The sequence below is a fragment of the Ranitomeya variabilis genome, chromosome 2 (assembly GCF_051348905.1).
Source record: "Ranitomeya variabilis isolate aRanVar5 chromosome 2, aRanVar5.hap1, whole genome shotgun sequence".
NCBI lineage: Eukaryota > Metazoa > Chordata > Amphibia > Anura > Dendrobatidae > Ranitomeya > Ranitomeya variabilis.
Genome location: NC_135233.1, coordinates 1,106,758,289 through 1,106,773,537, shown reverse-complemented (window position 1 = coordinate 1,106,773,537; position 15,249 = coordinate 1,106,758,289). Strand labels below are relative to the sequence as shown.

Here is a 15,249-nt window from a genome sequence, read left to right as displayed (position 1 = left end):
GGATGCTTAGAGTCGAAGTCTAATTACTGTCTGCCTTCTGGTCTGTGTCGTGTAATTTATCAGCCATTTCTTATCTGTTGGCAACTAGATTATTCTTGGTGTTTTGCAATTATGGTGTTTTGCAATTTCTTTGTTTTTTTCTGTTTCCTTTAGTCATATTGTTGAAAATCATTTGAAGAAACGGTGTCTGACCTTGCTTAAGGTGCAGGCAAAAATTGTGGTCCATTGGGTCTCTGTGGCGCAATTGGTTAGCGCGTTCGGCTGTTAACCGAAAGGTTGGTGGTTCGAGTCCACCCAGGGACGTCGCACCCTTTTGCAGTCCACCCAGAGACGTTGCACAGTTGGAGAAGTTTTTGCATTGGTGCTGAGCATCTCTCTCATGTAAAAGCCATTTTGCTGACTATGTTTTGAATTCACGAGGCAAACTGGAGAAAAACTTTCTGTATGAGATAAGATAAACAAAACTTCCTTCGAGCCGGAATTGAACCAGCGACCTAAGGATTGCTAATTTAGAGCTACAGTCCTCCGCTCTACCAGCTGAGCTATCGAAGGATTGTTTTGGCCACTGTCGAAAGCCTCCTAGGTTTGGCCGTGGGTGCCACGGGCAGATGGTAAAAATGATTCATTCAACTCTGCGAAAAAGGAATCCAATGGTAGCATTGGAGAATGCGGGCATCGATCCCGCTACCTCTCGCATGCTAAGCGAGCGCTCTACCACTTGAGCTAATCCCCCAAACCTGTGAAATTTGACGTCAGTTTCACGTCACACCAGGTCACAATTTTCATATAGTCACAGATGACATTGCTTTTTTTTTTTTTTTTTTAACCGAAAGGTTGGTGGTTCGAGTCCACCCAGGGACGTCGCACCCTTTTGCAGTCCACCCAGAGACGTTGCACAGTTGGAGAAGTTTTTGCATTGGTGCTGAGCATCTCTCTCATGTAAAAGCCATTTTGCTGACTATGTTTTGAATTCACGAGGCAAACTGGAGAAAAACTTTCTGTATGAGATAAGATAAACAAAACTTCCTTCGAGCCGGAATTGAACCAGCGACCTAAGGATTGCTAATTTAGAGCTACAGTCCTCCGCTCTACCAGCTGAGCTATCGAAGGATTGTTTTGGCCACTGTCGAAAGCCTCCTAGGTTTGGCCGTGGGTGCCACGGGCAGATGGTAAAAATGATTCATTCAACTCTGCGAAAAAGGAATCCAATGATAGCATTGGAGAATGCGGGCATCGATCCCGCTACCTCTCGCATGCTAAGCGAGCGCTCTACCACTTGAGCTAATCCCCCAAACCTGTGAAACTTGACGTCAGTTTCACGTCACACCAGGTCACAATTTTCATATACAGTCACAGATGACATTGCTTTTTTTTTTTTTTTTTTTTTAAGTGTGGACTCCGTTTTCCCATACTTGAAGAACATTTAAGGAGTCCACAACGTGATTGGTGACCTACAAATACAGTCGAGCAACTTTCTAGCAAACCCTTTCTATGCACATGGAGAATCAAACCGGGGACAGTGAAAAAACTTGCATAGTTTGTAGAAAAAAGTTGTGATGTAGCACAATCCCAAGGAGAACCGTTGAACTTTTATGGGTTGGTTTGTTTATCGAAAATGCTGAGAGGTCGTGAAGGCCTCCTGGTCTTTTTTTTTCCTCCTTTCTGTGGTTGCTAAACTGTAAGAAGAGAGTAGAGCATGAGCCTTAACACAAAACATTAAAAGAGAATAAATGCAACACCAATGGTGAAAAGCAAGACATGCGTTGGCCGGGAATCGAACCCGGGTCAACTGCTTGGAAGGCAGCTATGCTCACCACTATACCACCAACGCTTTCGGAAGTGTACGTTTTTTTGACATTTTCTGCAATAACACTAAACTTTCTGTTGACAGAAGCATTTGGATGCAATGTAATGATGAAAAGTATAAAACACAACCTTTTAGCAGAGGATGGTTTCGATCCATCGACCTCTGGGTTATGGGCCCAGCACGCTTCCGCTGCGCCACTCTGCTCGTAGTGTTGGATGCTTAGAGTCGAAGTCTAATTACTGTCTGCCTTCTGGTCTGTGTCGTGTAATTTATCAGCCATTTCTTATCTGTTGGCAACTAGATTATTCTTGGTGTTTTGCAATTATTTCTTTGTTTTTTTCTGTTTCCTTTAGTCATATTGTTGAAAATCATTTGAAGAAACGGTGTCTGACCTTGCTTAAGGTGCAGGCAAAAATTGTGGTCCATTGGGTCTCTGTGGCGCAATCGGTTAGTGCGTTTGGCTGTTAACCGAAAGGTTGGTGGTTCGAGTCCACCCAGGGACGTCGCACCCTTTTGCAGTCCACCCAGAGACGTTGCACAGTTGGAGAAGTTTTTGCATTGGTGCTGAGCATCTCTCTCATGTAAAAGCCATTTTGCTGACTATGTTTTGAATTCACGAGGCAAACTGGAGAAAAACTTTCTGTATGAGATAAGATAAACAAAACTTCCTTCGAGCCGGAATTGAACCAGCGACCTAAGGATTGCTAATTTAGAGCTACAGTCCTCCGCTCTACCAGCTGAGATATCGAAGGATTGTTTTGGCCACTGTCGAAAGCCTCCTAGGTTTGGCCGTGGGTGCCACGGGCAGATGGTAAAAATGATTCATTCAACTCTGCGAAAAAGGAATCCAATGGTAGCATTGGAGAATGCGGGCATCGATCCCGCTACCTCTCGCATGCTAAGCGAGCGCTCTACCACTTGAGCTAATCCCCCAAACCTGTGAAACTTGACGTCAGTTTCACGTCACACCAGGTCACAATTTTCATATACAGTCACAGATGACATTGCTTTTTTTTTTTTTTTTTTTTTTTAAGTGTGGACTCCGTTTTCCCATACTTGAAGAACATTTAAGGAGTCCACAACGTGATTGGTGACCTACAAATACAGTCGAGCAACTTTCTAGCAAACCCTTTCTATGCACATGGAGAATCAAACCGGGGACAGTGAAAAAACTGGCATAGTTTGTAGAAAAAAGTTGTGATGTAGCACAATCTCAAGGAGAACCGTTGAACTTTTATGGGTTGGTTTGTTTATCGAAAATGCTGAGAGGTCGTGAAGGCCTCCTGGTCTTTTTTTTTCCTCCTTTCTGTGGTTGCTAAACTGTAAGAAGAGAGTAGAGCATGAGCCTTAACACAAAACATTAAAAGAGAATAAATGCAACACCAATGGTGAAAAGCAAGACATGCGTTGGCCGGGAATCGAACCCGGGTCAACTGCTTGGAAGGCAGCTATGCTCACCACTATACCACCAACGCTTTCGGAAGTGTACGTTTTTTTGACATTTTCTGCAATAACACTAAACTTTCTGTTGACAGAAGCATTTGGATGCAATGTAATGATGAAAAGTATAAAACACAACCTTTTAGCAGAGGATGGTTTCGATCCATCGACCTCTGGGTTATGAGCCCAGCACGCTTCCGCTGCGCCACTCTGCTCGTAGTGTTGGATGCTTAGAGTCGAAGTCTAATTACTGTCTGCCTTCTGGTCTGTGTCGTGTAATTTATCAGCCATTTCTTATCTGTTGGCAACTAGATTATTCTTGGTGTTTTGCAATTATTTCTTTGTTTTTTTCTGTTTCCTTTAGTCATATTGTTGAAAATCATTTGAAGAAACGGTGTCTGACCTTGCTTAAGGTGCAGGCAAAAATTGTGGTCCATTGGGTCTGTGTGGCGCAATTGGTTAGCGCGTTCGGCTGTTAACCGAAAGGTTGGTGGTTCGAGTCCACCCAGGGACGTCGCACCCTTTTGCAGTCCACCCAGAGACGTTGCACAGTTGGAGAAGTTTTTGCATTGGTGCTGAGCATCTCTCTCATGTAAAAGCCATTTTGCTGACTATGTTTTGAATTCACGAGGCAAACTGGAGAAAAACTTTCTGTATGAGATAAGATAAACAAAACTTCCTTCGAGCCGGAATTGAACCAGCGACCTAAGGATTACTAATTTAGAGCTACAGTCCTCCGCTCTACCAGCTGAGCTATCGAAGGATTGTTTTGGCCACTGTCGAAAGCCTCCTAGGTTTGGCCGTGGGTGCCACGGGCAGATGGTAAAAATGATTCATTCAACTCTGCGAAAAAGGAATCCAATGGTAGCATTGGAGAATGCGGGCATCGATCCCGCTACCTCTCGCATGCTAAGCGAGCGCTCTACCACTTGAGCTAATCCCCCAAACCTGTGAAACTTGACGTCAGTTTCACGTCACACCAGGTCACAATTTTCATATACAGTCACAGATGACATTGCTTTTTTTTTTTTTTTTTTTTTAAGTGTGGACTCCGTTTTCCCATACTTGAAGAACATTTAAGGAGTCCACAACGTGATTGGTGACCTACAAATACAGTCGAGCAACTTTCTAGCAAACCCTTTCTATGCACATGGAGAATCAAACCGGGGACAGTGAAAAAACTTGCATAGTTTGTAGAAAAAAGTTGTGATGTAGCACAATCCCAAGGAGAACCGTTGAACTTTTATGGGTTGGTTTGTTTATCGAAAATGCTGAGAGGTCGTGAAGGCCTCCTGGTCTTTTTTTTTCCTCCTTTCTGTGGTTGCTAAACTGTAAGAAGAGAGTAGAGCATGAGCCTTAACACAAAACATTAAAAGAGAATAAATGCAACACCAATGGTGAAAAGCAAGACATGCGTTGGCCGGGAATCGAACCCGGGTCAACTGCTTGGAAGGCAGCTATGCTCACCACTATACCACCAACGCTTTCGGAAGTGTACGTTTTTTTGACATTTTCTGCAATAACACTAAACTTTCTGTTGACAGAAGCATTTGGATGCAATGTAATGATGAAAAGTATAAAACACAACCTTTTAGCAGAGGATGGTTTCGATCCATCGACCTCTGGGTTATGGGCCCAGCACGCTTCCGCTGCGCCACTCTGCTCGTAGTGTTGGATGCTTAGAGTCGAAGTCTAATTACTGTCTGCCTTCTGGTCTGTGTCGTGTAATTTATCAGCCATTTCTTATCTGTTGGCAACTAGATTATTCTTGGTGTTTTGCAATTATTTCTTTGTTTTTTTCTGTTTCCTTTAGTCATATTGTTGAAAATCATTTGAAGAAACGGTGTCTGACCTTGCTTAAGGTGCAGGCAAAAATTGTGGTCCATTGGGTCTCTGTGGCGCAATCGGTTAGCGCGTTCGGCTGTTAACCGAAAGGTTGGTGGTTCGAGTCCACCCAGGGACGTCGCACCCTTTTGCAGTCCACCCAGAGACGTTGCACAGTTGGAGAAGTTTTTGCATTGGTGCTGAGCATCTCTCTCATGTAAAAGCCATTTTGCTGACTATGTTTTGAATTCACGAGGCAAACTGGAGAAAAACTTTCTGTATGAGATAAGATAAACAAAACTTCCTTCGAGCCGGAATTGAACCAGCGACCTAAGGATTGCTAATTTAGAGCTACAGTCCTCCGCTCTACCAGCTGAGCTATCGAAGGATTGTTTTGGCCACTGTCGAAAGCCTCCTAGGTTTGGCCGTGGGTGCCACGGGCAGATGGTAAAAATGATTCATTCAACTCTGCGAAAAAGGAATCCAATGATAGCATTGGAGAATGCGGGCATCGATCCCGCTACCTCTCGCATGCTAAGCGAGCGCTCTACCACTTGAGCTAATCCCCCAAACCTGTGAAACTTGACGTCAGTTTCACGTCACACCAGGTCACAATTTTCATATACAGTCACAGATGACATTGCTTTTTTTTTTTTTTTTTTTTTAAGTGTGGACTCCGTTTTCCCATACTTGAAGAACATTTAAGGAGTCCACAACGTGATTGGTGACCTACAAATACAGTCGAGCAACTTTCTAGCAAACCCTTTCTATGCACATGGAGAATCAAACCGGGCACAGTGAAAAAACTTGCATAGTTTGTAGAAAAAAGTTGTGATGTAGCACAATCCCAAGGAGAACCGTTGAACTTTTATGGGTTGGTTTGTTTATCGAAAATGCTGAGAGGTCGTGAAGGCCTCCTGGTCTTTTTTTTTCCTCCTTTCTGTGGTTGCTAAACTGTAAGAAGAGAGTAGAGCATGAGCCTTAACACAAAACATTAAAAGAGAATAAATGCAACACCAATGGTGAAAAGCAAGACATGCGTTGGCCGGGAATCGAACCCGGGTCAACTGCTTGGAAGGCAGCTATGCTCACCACTATACCACCAACGCTTTCGGAAGTGTACGTTTTTTTGACATTTTCTGCAATAACACTAAACTTTCTGTTGACAGAAGCATTTGGATGCAATGTAATGATGAAAAGTATAAAACACAACCTTTTAGCAGAGGATGGTTTCGATCCATCGACCTCTGGGTTATGGGCCCAGCACGCTTCCGCTGCGCCACTCTGCTCGCAGTGTTGGATGCTTAGAGTCGAAGTCTAATTACTGTCTGCCTTCTGGTCTGTGTCGTGTAATTTATCAGCCATTTCTTATCTGTTGGCAACTAGATTATTCTTGGTGTTTTGCAATTATTTCTTTGTTTTTTTCTGTTTCCTTTAGTCATATTGTTGAAAATCATTTGAAGAAACGGTGTCTGACCTTGCTTAAGGTGCAGGCAAAAATTGTGGTCCATTGGGTCTCTGTGGCGCAATTGGTTAGCGCGTTCGGCTGTTAACCGAAAGGTTGGTGGTTCGAGTCCACCCTGGGACGTCGCACCCTTTTGCAGTCCACCCAGAGACGTTGCACAGTTGGAGAAGTTTTTGCATTGGTGCTGAGCATCTCTCTCATGTAAAAGCCATTTTGCTGACTATGTTTTGAATTCACGAGGCAAACTGGAGAAAAACTTTCTGTATGAGATAAGATAAACAAAACTTCCTTCGAGCCGGAATTGAACCAGCGACCTAAGGATTGCTAATTTAGAGCTACAGTCCTCCGCTCTACCAGCTGAGCTATCGAAGGATTGTTTTGGCCACTGTCGAAAGCCTCCTAGGTTTGGCCGTGGGTGCCACGGGCAGATGGTAAAAATGATTCATTCAACTCTGCGAAAAAGGAATCCAATGGTAGCATTGGAGAATGCGGGCATCGATCCCGCTACCTCTCGCATGCTAAGCGAGCGCTCTACCACTTGAGCTAATCCCCCAAACCTGTGAAATTTGACGTCAGTTTCACGTCACACCAGGTCACAATTTTCATATAGTCACAGATGACATTGCTTTTTTTTTTTTTTTTTTTTTTTTAAGTGTGGACTCCGTTTTCCCATACTTGAAGAACATTTAAGGAGTCCACAACGTGATTGGTGACCTACAAATACAGTCGAGCAACTTTCTAGCAAACCCTTTCTATGCACATGGAGAATCAAACCGGGGACAGTGAAAAAACTGGCATAGTTTGTAGAAAAAAGTTGTGATGTAGCACAATCTCAAGGAGAACCGTTGAACTTTTATGGGTTGGTTTGTTTATCGAAAATGCTGAGAGGTCGTGAAGGCCTCCTGGTCTTTTTTTTTCCTCCTTTCTGTGGTTGCTAAACTGTAAGAAGAGAGTAGAGCATGAGCCTTAACACAAAACATTAAAAGAGAATAAATGCAACACCAATGGTGAAAAGCAAGACATGCGTTGGCCGGGAATCGAACCCGGGTCAACTGCTTGGAAGGCAGCTATGCTCACCACTATACCACCAACGCTTTCGGAAGTGTACGTTTTTTTGACATTTTCTGCAATAACACTAAACTTTCTGTTGACAGAAGCATTTGGATGCAATGTAATGATGAAAAGTATAAAACACAACCTTTTAGCAGAGGATGGTTTCGATCCATCGACCTCTGGGTTATGAGCCCAGCACGCTTCCGCTGCGCCACTCTGCTCGTAGTGTTGGATGCTTAGAGTCGAAGTCTAATTACTGTCTGCCTTCTGGTCTGTGTCGTGTAATTTATCAGCCATTTCTTATCTGTTGGCAACTAGATTATTCTTGGTGTTTTGCAATTATTTCTTTGTTTTTTTCTGTTTCCTTTAGTCATATTGTTGAAAATCATTTGAAGAAACGGTGTCTGACCTTGCTTAAGGTGCAGGCAAAAATTGTGGTCCATTGGGTCTCTGTGGCGCAATTGGTTAGCGCGTTCGGCTGTTAACCGAAAGGTTGGTGGTTCGAGTCCACCCAGGGACGTCGCACCCTTTTGCAGTCCACCCAGAGACGTTGCACAGTTGGAGAAGTCTTTGCATTGGTGCTGAGCATCTCTCTCATGTAAAAGCCATTTTGCTGACTATGTTTTGAATTCACGAGGCAAACTGGAGAAAAACTTTCTGTATGAGATAAGATAAACAAAACTTCCTTCGAGCCGGAATTGAACCAGCGACCTAAGGATTGCTAATTTAGAGCTACAGTCCTCCGCTCTACCAGCTGAGCTATCGAAGGATTGTTTTGGCCACTGTCGAAAGCCTCCTAGGTTTGGCCGTGGGTGCCACGGGCAGATGGTAAAAATGATTCATTCAACTCTGCGAAAAAGGAATCCAATGGTAGCATTGGAGAATGCGGGCATCGATCCCGCTACCTCTCGCATGCTAAGCGAGCGCTCTACCACTTGAGCTAATCCCCCAAACCTGTGAAACTTGACGTCAGTTTCACGTCACACCAGGTCACAATTTTCATATACAGTCACAGATGACATTGCTTTTTTTTTTTTTTTTTTTTTAAGTGTGGACTCCGTTTTCCCATACTTGAAGAACATTTAAGGAGTCCACAACGTGATTGGTGACCTACAAATACAGTCGAGCAACTTTCTAGCAAACCCTTTCTATGCACATGGAGAATCAAACCGGGCACAGTGAAAAAACTTGCATAGTTTGTAGAAAAAAGTTGTGATGTAGCACAATCCCAAGGAGAACCGTTGAACTTTTATGGGTTGGTTTGTTTATCGAAAATGCTGAGAGGTCGTGAAGGCCTCCTGGTCTTTTTTTTTCCTCCTTTCTGTGGTTGCTAAACTGTAAGAAGAGAGTAGAGCATGAGCCTTAACACAAAACATTAAAAGAGAATAAATGCAACACCAATGGTGAAAAGCAAGACATGCGTTGGCCGGGAATCGAACCCGGGTCAACTGCTTGGAAGGCAGCTATGCTCACCACTATACCACCAACGCTTTCGGAAGTGTACGTTTTTTTGACATTTTCTGCAATAACACTAAACTTTCTGTTGACAGAAGCATTTGGATGCAATGTAATGATGAAAAGTATAAAACACAACCTTTTAGCAGAGGATGGTTTCGATCCATCGACCTCTGGGTTATGGGCCCAGCACGCTTCCGCTGCGCCACTCTGCTCGCAGTGTTGGATGCTTAGAGTCGAAGTCTAATTACTGTCTGCCTTCTGGTCTGTGTCGTGTAATTTATCAGCCATTTCTTATCTGTTGGCAACTAGATTATTCTTGGTGTTTTGCAATTATTTCTTTGTTTTTTTCTGTTTCCTTTAGTCATATTGTTGAAAATCATTTGAAGAAACGGTGTCTGACCTTGCTTAAGGTGCAGGCAAAAATTGTGGTCCATTGGGTCTCTGTGGCGCAATTGGTTAGCGCGTTCGGCTGTTAACCGAAAGGTTGGTGGTTCGAGTCCACCCAGGGACGTCGCACCCTTTTGCAGTCCACCCAGAGACGTTGCACAGTTGGAGAAGTTTTTGCATTGGTGCTGAGCATCTCTCTCATGTAAAAGCCATTTTGCTGACTATGTTTTGAATTCACGAGGCAAACTGGAGAAAAACTTTCTGTATGAGATAAGATAAACAAAACTTCCTTCGAGCCGGAATTGAACCAGCGACCTAAGGATTGCTAATTTAGAGCTACAGTCCTCCGCTCTACCAGCTGAGCTATCGAAGGATTGTTTTGGCCACTGTCGAAAGCCTCCTAGGTTTGGCCGTGGGTGCCACGGGCAGATGGTAAAAATGATTCATTCAACTCTGCGAAAAAGGAATCCAATGGTAGCATTGGAGAATGCGGGCATCGATCCCGCTACCTCTCGCATGCTAAGCGAGCGCTCTACCACTTGAGCTAATCCCCCAAACCTGTGAAATTTGACGTCAGTTTCACGTCACACCAGGTCACAATTTTCATATAGTCACAGATGACATTGCTTTTTTTTTTTTTTTTTTTTTTTTAAGTGTGGACTCCGTTTTCCCATACTTGAAGAACATTTAAGGAGTCCACAACGTGATTGGTGACCTACAAATACAGTCGAGCAACTTTCTAGCAAACCCTTTCTATGCACATGGAGAATCAAACCGGGGACAGTGAAAAAACTGGCATAGTTTGTAGAAAAAAGTTGTGATGTAGCACAATCTCAAGGAGAACCGTTGAACTTTTATGGGTTGGTTTGTTTATCGAAAATGCTGAGAGGTCGTGAAGGCCTCCTGGTCTTTTTTTTTCCTCCTTTCTGTGGTTGCTAAACTGTAAGAAGAGAGTAGAGCATGAGCCTTAACACAAAACATTAAAAGAGAATAAATGCAACACCAATGGTGAAAAGCAAGACATGCGTTGGCCGGGAATCGAACCCGGGTCAACTGCTTGGAAGGCAGCTATGCTCACCACTATACCACCAACGCTTTCGGAAGTGTACGTTTTTTTGACATTTTCTGCAATAACACTAAACTTTCTGTTGACAGAAGCATTTGGATGCAATGTAATGATGAAAAGTATAAAACACAACCTTTTAGCAGAGGATGGTTTCGATCCATCGACCTCTGGGTTATGAGCCCAGCACGCTTCCGCTGCGCCACTCTGCTCGTAGTGTTGGATGCTTAGAGTCGAAGTCTAATTACTGTCTGCCTTCTGGTCTGTGTCGTGTAATTTATCAGCCATTTCTTATCTGTTGGCAACTAGATTATTCTTGGTGTTTTGCAATTATTTCTTTGTTTTTTTCTGTTTCCTTTAGTCATATTGTTGAAAATCATTTGAAGAAACGGTGTCTGACCTTGCTTAAGGTGCAGGCAAAAATTGTGGTCCATTGGGTCTCTGTGGCGCAATTGGTTAGCGCGTTCGGCTGTTAACCGAAAGGTTGGTGGTTCGAGTCCACCCAGGGACGTCGCACCCTTTTGCAGTCCACCCAGAGACGTTGCACAGTTGGAGAAGTTTTTGCATTGGTGCTGAGCATCTCTCTCATGTAAAAGCCATTTTGCTGACTATGTTTTGAATTCACGAGGCAAACTGGAGAAAAACTTTCTGTATGAGATAAGATAAACAAAACTTCCTTCGAGCCGGAATTGAACCAGCGACCTAAGGATTGCTAATTTAGAGCTACAGTCCTCCGCTCTACCAGCTGAGCTATCGAAGGATTGTTTTGGCCACTGTCGAAAGCCTCCTAGGTTTGGCCGTGGGTGCCACGGGCAGATGGTAAAAATGATTCATTCAACTCTGCGAAAAAGGAATCCAATGGTAGCATTGGAGAATGCGGGCATCGATCCCGCTACCTCTCGCATGCTAAGCGAGCGCTCTACCACTTGAGCTAATCCCCCAAACCTGTGAAATTTGACGTCAGTTTCACGTCACACCAGGTCACAATTTTCATATAGTCACAGATGACATTGCTTTTTTTTTTTTTTTTTTTTTTTTAAGTGTGGACTCCGTTTTCCCATACTTGAAGAACATTTAAGGAGTCCACAACGTGATTGGTGACCTACAAATACAGTCGAGCAACTTTCTAGCAAACCCTTTCTATGCACATGGAGAATCAAACCGGGGACAGTGAAAAAACTGGCATAGTTTGTAGAAAAAAGTTGTGATGTAGCACAATCTCAAGGAGAACCGTTGAACTTTTATGGGTTGGTTTGTTTATCGAAAATGCTGAGAGGTCGTGAAGGCCTCCTGGTCTTTTTTTTTCCTCCTTTCTGTGGTTGCTAAACTGTAAGAAGAGAGTAGAGCATGAGCCTTAACACAAAACATTAAAAGAGAATAAATGCAACACCAATGGTGAAAAGCAAGACATGCGTTGGCCGGGAATCGAACCCGGGTCAACTGCTTGGAAGGCAGCTATGCTCACCACTATACCACCAACGCTTTCGGAAGTGTACGTTTTTTTGACATTTTCTGCAATAACACTAAACTTTCTGTTGACAGAAGCATTTGGATGCAATGTAATGATGAAAAGTATAAAACACAACCTTTTAGCAGAGGATGGTTTCGATCCATCGACCTCTGGGTTATGAGCCCAGCACGCTTCCGCTGCGCCACTCTGCTCGTAGTGTTGGATGCTTAGAGTCGAAGTCTAATTACTGTCTGCCTTCTGGTCTGTGTCGTGTAATTTATCAGCCATTTCTTATCTGTTGGCAACTAGATTATTCTTGGTGTTTTGCAATTATTTCTTTGTTTTTTTCTGTTTCCTTTAGTCATATTGTTGAAAATCATTTGAAGAAACGGTGTCTGACCTTGCTTAAGGTGCAGGCAAAAATTGTGGTCCATTGGGTCTCTGTGGCGCAATTGGTTAGCGCGTTCGGCTGTTAACCGAAAGGTTGGTGGTTCGAGTCCACCCAGGGACGTCGCACCCTTTTGCAGTCCACCCAGAGACGTTGCACAGTTGGAGAAGTTTTTGCATTGGTGCTGAGCATCTCTCTCATGTAAAAGCCATTTTGCTGACTATGTTTTGAATTCACGAGGCAAACTGGAGAAAAACTTTCTGTATGAGATAAGATAAACAAAACTTCCTTCGAGCCGGAATTGAACCAGCGACCTAAGGATTGCTAATTTAGAGCTACAGTCCTCCGCTCTACCAGCTGAGCTATCGAAGGATTGTTTTGGCCACTGTCGAAAGCCTCCTAGGTTTGGCCGTGGGTGCCACGGGCAGATGGTAAAAATGATTCATTCAACTCTGCGAAAAAGGAATCCAATGGTAGCATTGGAGAATGCGGGCATCGATCCCGCTACCTCTCGCATGCTAAGCGAGCGCTCTACCACTTGAGCTAATCCCCCAAACCTGTGAAATTTGACGTCAGTTTCACGTCACACCAGGTCACAATTTTCATATAGTCACAGATGACATTGCTTTTTTTTTTTTTTTTTTTTTTTTAAGTGTGGACTCCGTTTTCCCATACTTGAAGAACATTTAAGGAGTCCACAACGTGATTGGTGACCTACAAATACAGTCGAGCAACTTTCTAGCAAACCCTTTCTATGCACATGGAGAATCAAACCGGGGACAGTGAAAAAACTGGCATAGTTTGTAGAAAAAAGTTGTGATGTAGCACAATCTCAAGGAGAACCGTTGAACTTTTATGGGTTGGTTTGTTTATCGAAAATGCTGAGAGGTCGTGAAGGCCTCCTGGTCTTTTTTTTTCCTCCTTTCTGTGGTTGCTAAACTGTAAGAAGAGAGTAGAGCATGAGCCTTAACACAAAACATTAAAAGAGAATAAATGCAACACCAATGGTGAAAAGCAAGACATGCGTTGGCCGGGAATCGAACCCGGGTCAACTGCTTGGAAGGCAGCTATGCTCACCACTATACCACCAACGCTTTCGGAAGTGTACGTTTTTTTGACATTTTCTGCAATAACACTAAACTTTCTGTTGACAGAAGCATTTGGATGCAATGTAATGATGAAAAGTATAAAACACAACCTTTTAGCAGAGGATGGTTTCGATCCATCGACCTCTGGGTTATGAGACCAGCACGCTTCCGCTGCGCCACTCTGCTCGTAGTGTTGGATGCTTAGAGTCGAAGTCTAATTACTGTCTGCCTTCTGGTCTGTGTCGTGTAATTTATCAGCCATTTCTTATCTGTTGGCAACTAGATTATTCTTGGTGTTTTGCAATTATTTCTTTGTTTTTTTCTGTTTCCTTTAGTCATATTGTTGAAAATCATTTGAAGAAACGGTGTCTGACCTTGCTTAAGGTGCAGGCAAAAATTGTGGTCCATTGGGTCTCTGTGGCGCAATTGGTTAGCGCGTTCGGCTGTTAACCGAAAGGTTGGTGGTTCGAGTCCACCCAGGGACGTCGCACCCTTTTGCAGTCCACCCAGAGACGTTGCACAGTTGGAGAAGTTTTTGCATTGGTGCTGAGCATCTCTCTCATGTAAAAGCCATTTTGCTGACTATGTTTTGAATTCACGAGGCAAACTGGAGAAAAACTTTCTGTATGAGATAAGATAAACAAAACTTCCTTCGAGCCGGAATTGAACCAGCGACCTAAGGATTGCTAATTTAGAGCTACAGTCCTCCGCTCTACCAGCTGAGCTATCGAAGGATTGTTTTGGCCACTGTCGAAAGCCTCCTAGGTTTGGCCGTGGGTGCCACGGGCAGATGGTAAAAATGATTCATTCAACTCTGCGAAAAAGGAATCCAATGGTAGCATTGGAGAATGCGGGCATCGATCCCGCTACCTCTCGCATGCTAAGCGAGCGCTCTACCACTTGAGCTAATCCCCCAAACCTGTGAAACTTGACGTCAGTTTCACGTCACACCAGGTCACAATTTTCATATACAGTCACAGATGACATTGCTTTTTTTTTTTTTTTTTTTTTAAGTGTGGACTCCGTTTTCCCATACTTGAAGAACATTTAAGGAGTCCACAACGTGATTGGTGACCTACAAATACAGTCGAGCAACTTTCTAGCAAACCCTTTCTATGCACATGGAGAATCAAACCGGGCACAGTGAAAAAACTTGCATAGTTTGTAGAAAAAAGTTGTGATGTAGCACAATCCCAAGGAGAACCGTTGAACTTTTATGGGTTGGTTTGTTTATCGAAAATGCTGAGAGGTCGTGAAGGCCTCCTGGTCTTTTTTTTTCCTCCTTTCTGTGGTTGCTAAACTGTAAGAAGAGAGTAGAGCATGAGCCTTAACACAAAACATTAAAAGAGAATAAATGCAACACCAATGGTGAAAAGCAAGACATGCGTTGGCCGGGAATCGAACCCGGGTCAACTGCTTGGAAGGCAGCTATGCTCACCACTATACCACCAACGCTTTCGGAAGTGTACGTTTTTTTGACATTTTCTGCAATAACACTAAACTTTCTGTTGACAGAAGCATTTGGATGCAATGTAATGATGAAAAGTATAAAACACAACCTTTTAGCAGAGGATGGTTTCGATCCATCGACCTCTGGGTTATGGGCCCAGCACGCTTCCGCTGCGCCACTCTGCTCGCAGTGTTGGATGCTTAGAGTCGAAGTCTAATTACTGTCTGCCTTCTGGTCTGTGTCGTGTAATTTATCAGCCATTTCTTATCTGTTGGCAACTAGATTATTCTTGGTGTTTTGCAATTATTTCTTTGTTTTTTTCTGTTTCCTTTAGTCATATTGTTGAAAATCATTTGAAGAAACGGTGTCTGACCTT

At 43.5% G+C, this 15,249-nt stretch overlaps 10 non-coding genes across 10 annotated transcripts; 6 read left to right on the top strand and 4 right to left on the bottom strand.

Moving 5' to 3' along the window:
• Window positions 1-229: 229 nt before the first annotated feature.
• Window positions 230-303, top strand: TRNAN-GUU (transfer RNA asparagine (anticodon GUU)). The gene has a single exon. It is a non-coding gene; the product is annotated as a tRNA-Asn (tRNA).
• A 3,087-nt stretch (window positions 304-3,390) lies between these two features.
• On the bottom strand, window positions 3,391-3,462 carry TRNAM-CAU (transfer RNA methionine (anticodon CAU)). The gene has a single exon. It is a non-coding gene; the product is annotated as a tRNA-Met (tRNA).
• A 4,276-nt stretch (window positions 3,463-7,738) lies between these two features.
• On the bottom strand, window positions 7,739-7,810 carry TRNAM-CAU (transfer RNA methionine (anticodon CAU)). Its single transcript has one exon. It is a non-coding gene; the product is annotated as a tRNA-Met (tRNA).
• Window positions 7,811-8,035: 225 nt separating this feature from the next.
• On the top strand, window positions 8,036-8,109 carry TRNAN-GUU (transfer RNA asparagine (anticodon GUU)). Its single transcript has one exon. It is a non-coding gene; the product is annotated as a tRNA-Asn (tRNA).
• Window positions 8,110-9,484: 1,375 nt separating this feature from the next.
• TRNAN-GUU (transfer RNA asparagine (anticodon GUU)) lies at window positions 9,485-9,558 on the top strand. The gene has a single exon. It is a non-coding gene; the product is annotated as a tRNA-Asn (tRNA).
• A 1,079-nt stretch (window positions 9,559-10,637) lies between these two features.
• Window positions 10,638-10,709, bottom strand: TRNAM-CAU (transfer RNA methionine (anticodon CAU)). Its single transcript has one exon. It is a non-coding gene; the product is annotated as a tRNA-Met (tRNA).
• A 225-nt stretch (window positions 10,710-10,934) lies between these two features.
• Window positions 10,935-11,008, top strand: TRNAN-GUU (transfer RNA asparagine (anticodon GUU)). The gene has a single exon. It is a non-coding gene; the product is annotated as a tRNA-Asn (tRNA).
• Window positions 11,009-12,087: 1,079 nt separating this feature from the next.
• TRNAM-CAU (transfer RNA methionine (anticodon CAU)) lies at window positions 12,088-12,159 on the bottom strand. Its single transcript has one exon. It is a non-coding gene; the product is annotated as a tRNA-Met (tRNA).
• Window positions 12,160-12,384: 225 nt separating this feature from the next.
• TRNAN-GUU (transfer RNA asparagine (anticodon GUU)) lies at window positions 12,385-12,458 on the top strand. Its single transcript has one exon. It is a non-coding gene; the product is annotated as a tRNA-Asn (tRNA).
• A 1,376-nt stretch (window positions 12,459-13,834) lies between these two features.
• TRNAN-GUU (transfer RNA asparagine (anticodon GUU)) lies at window positions 13,835-13,908 on the top strand. The gene has a single exon. It is a non-coding gene; the product is annotated as a tRNA-Asn (tRNA).
• The last annotated feature ends 1,341 nt before the right edge of the window (window positions 13,909-15,249 follow it).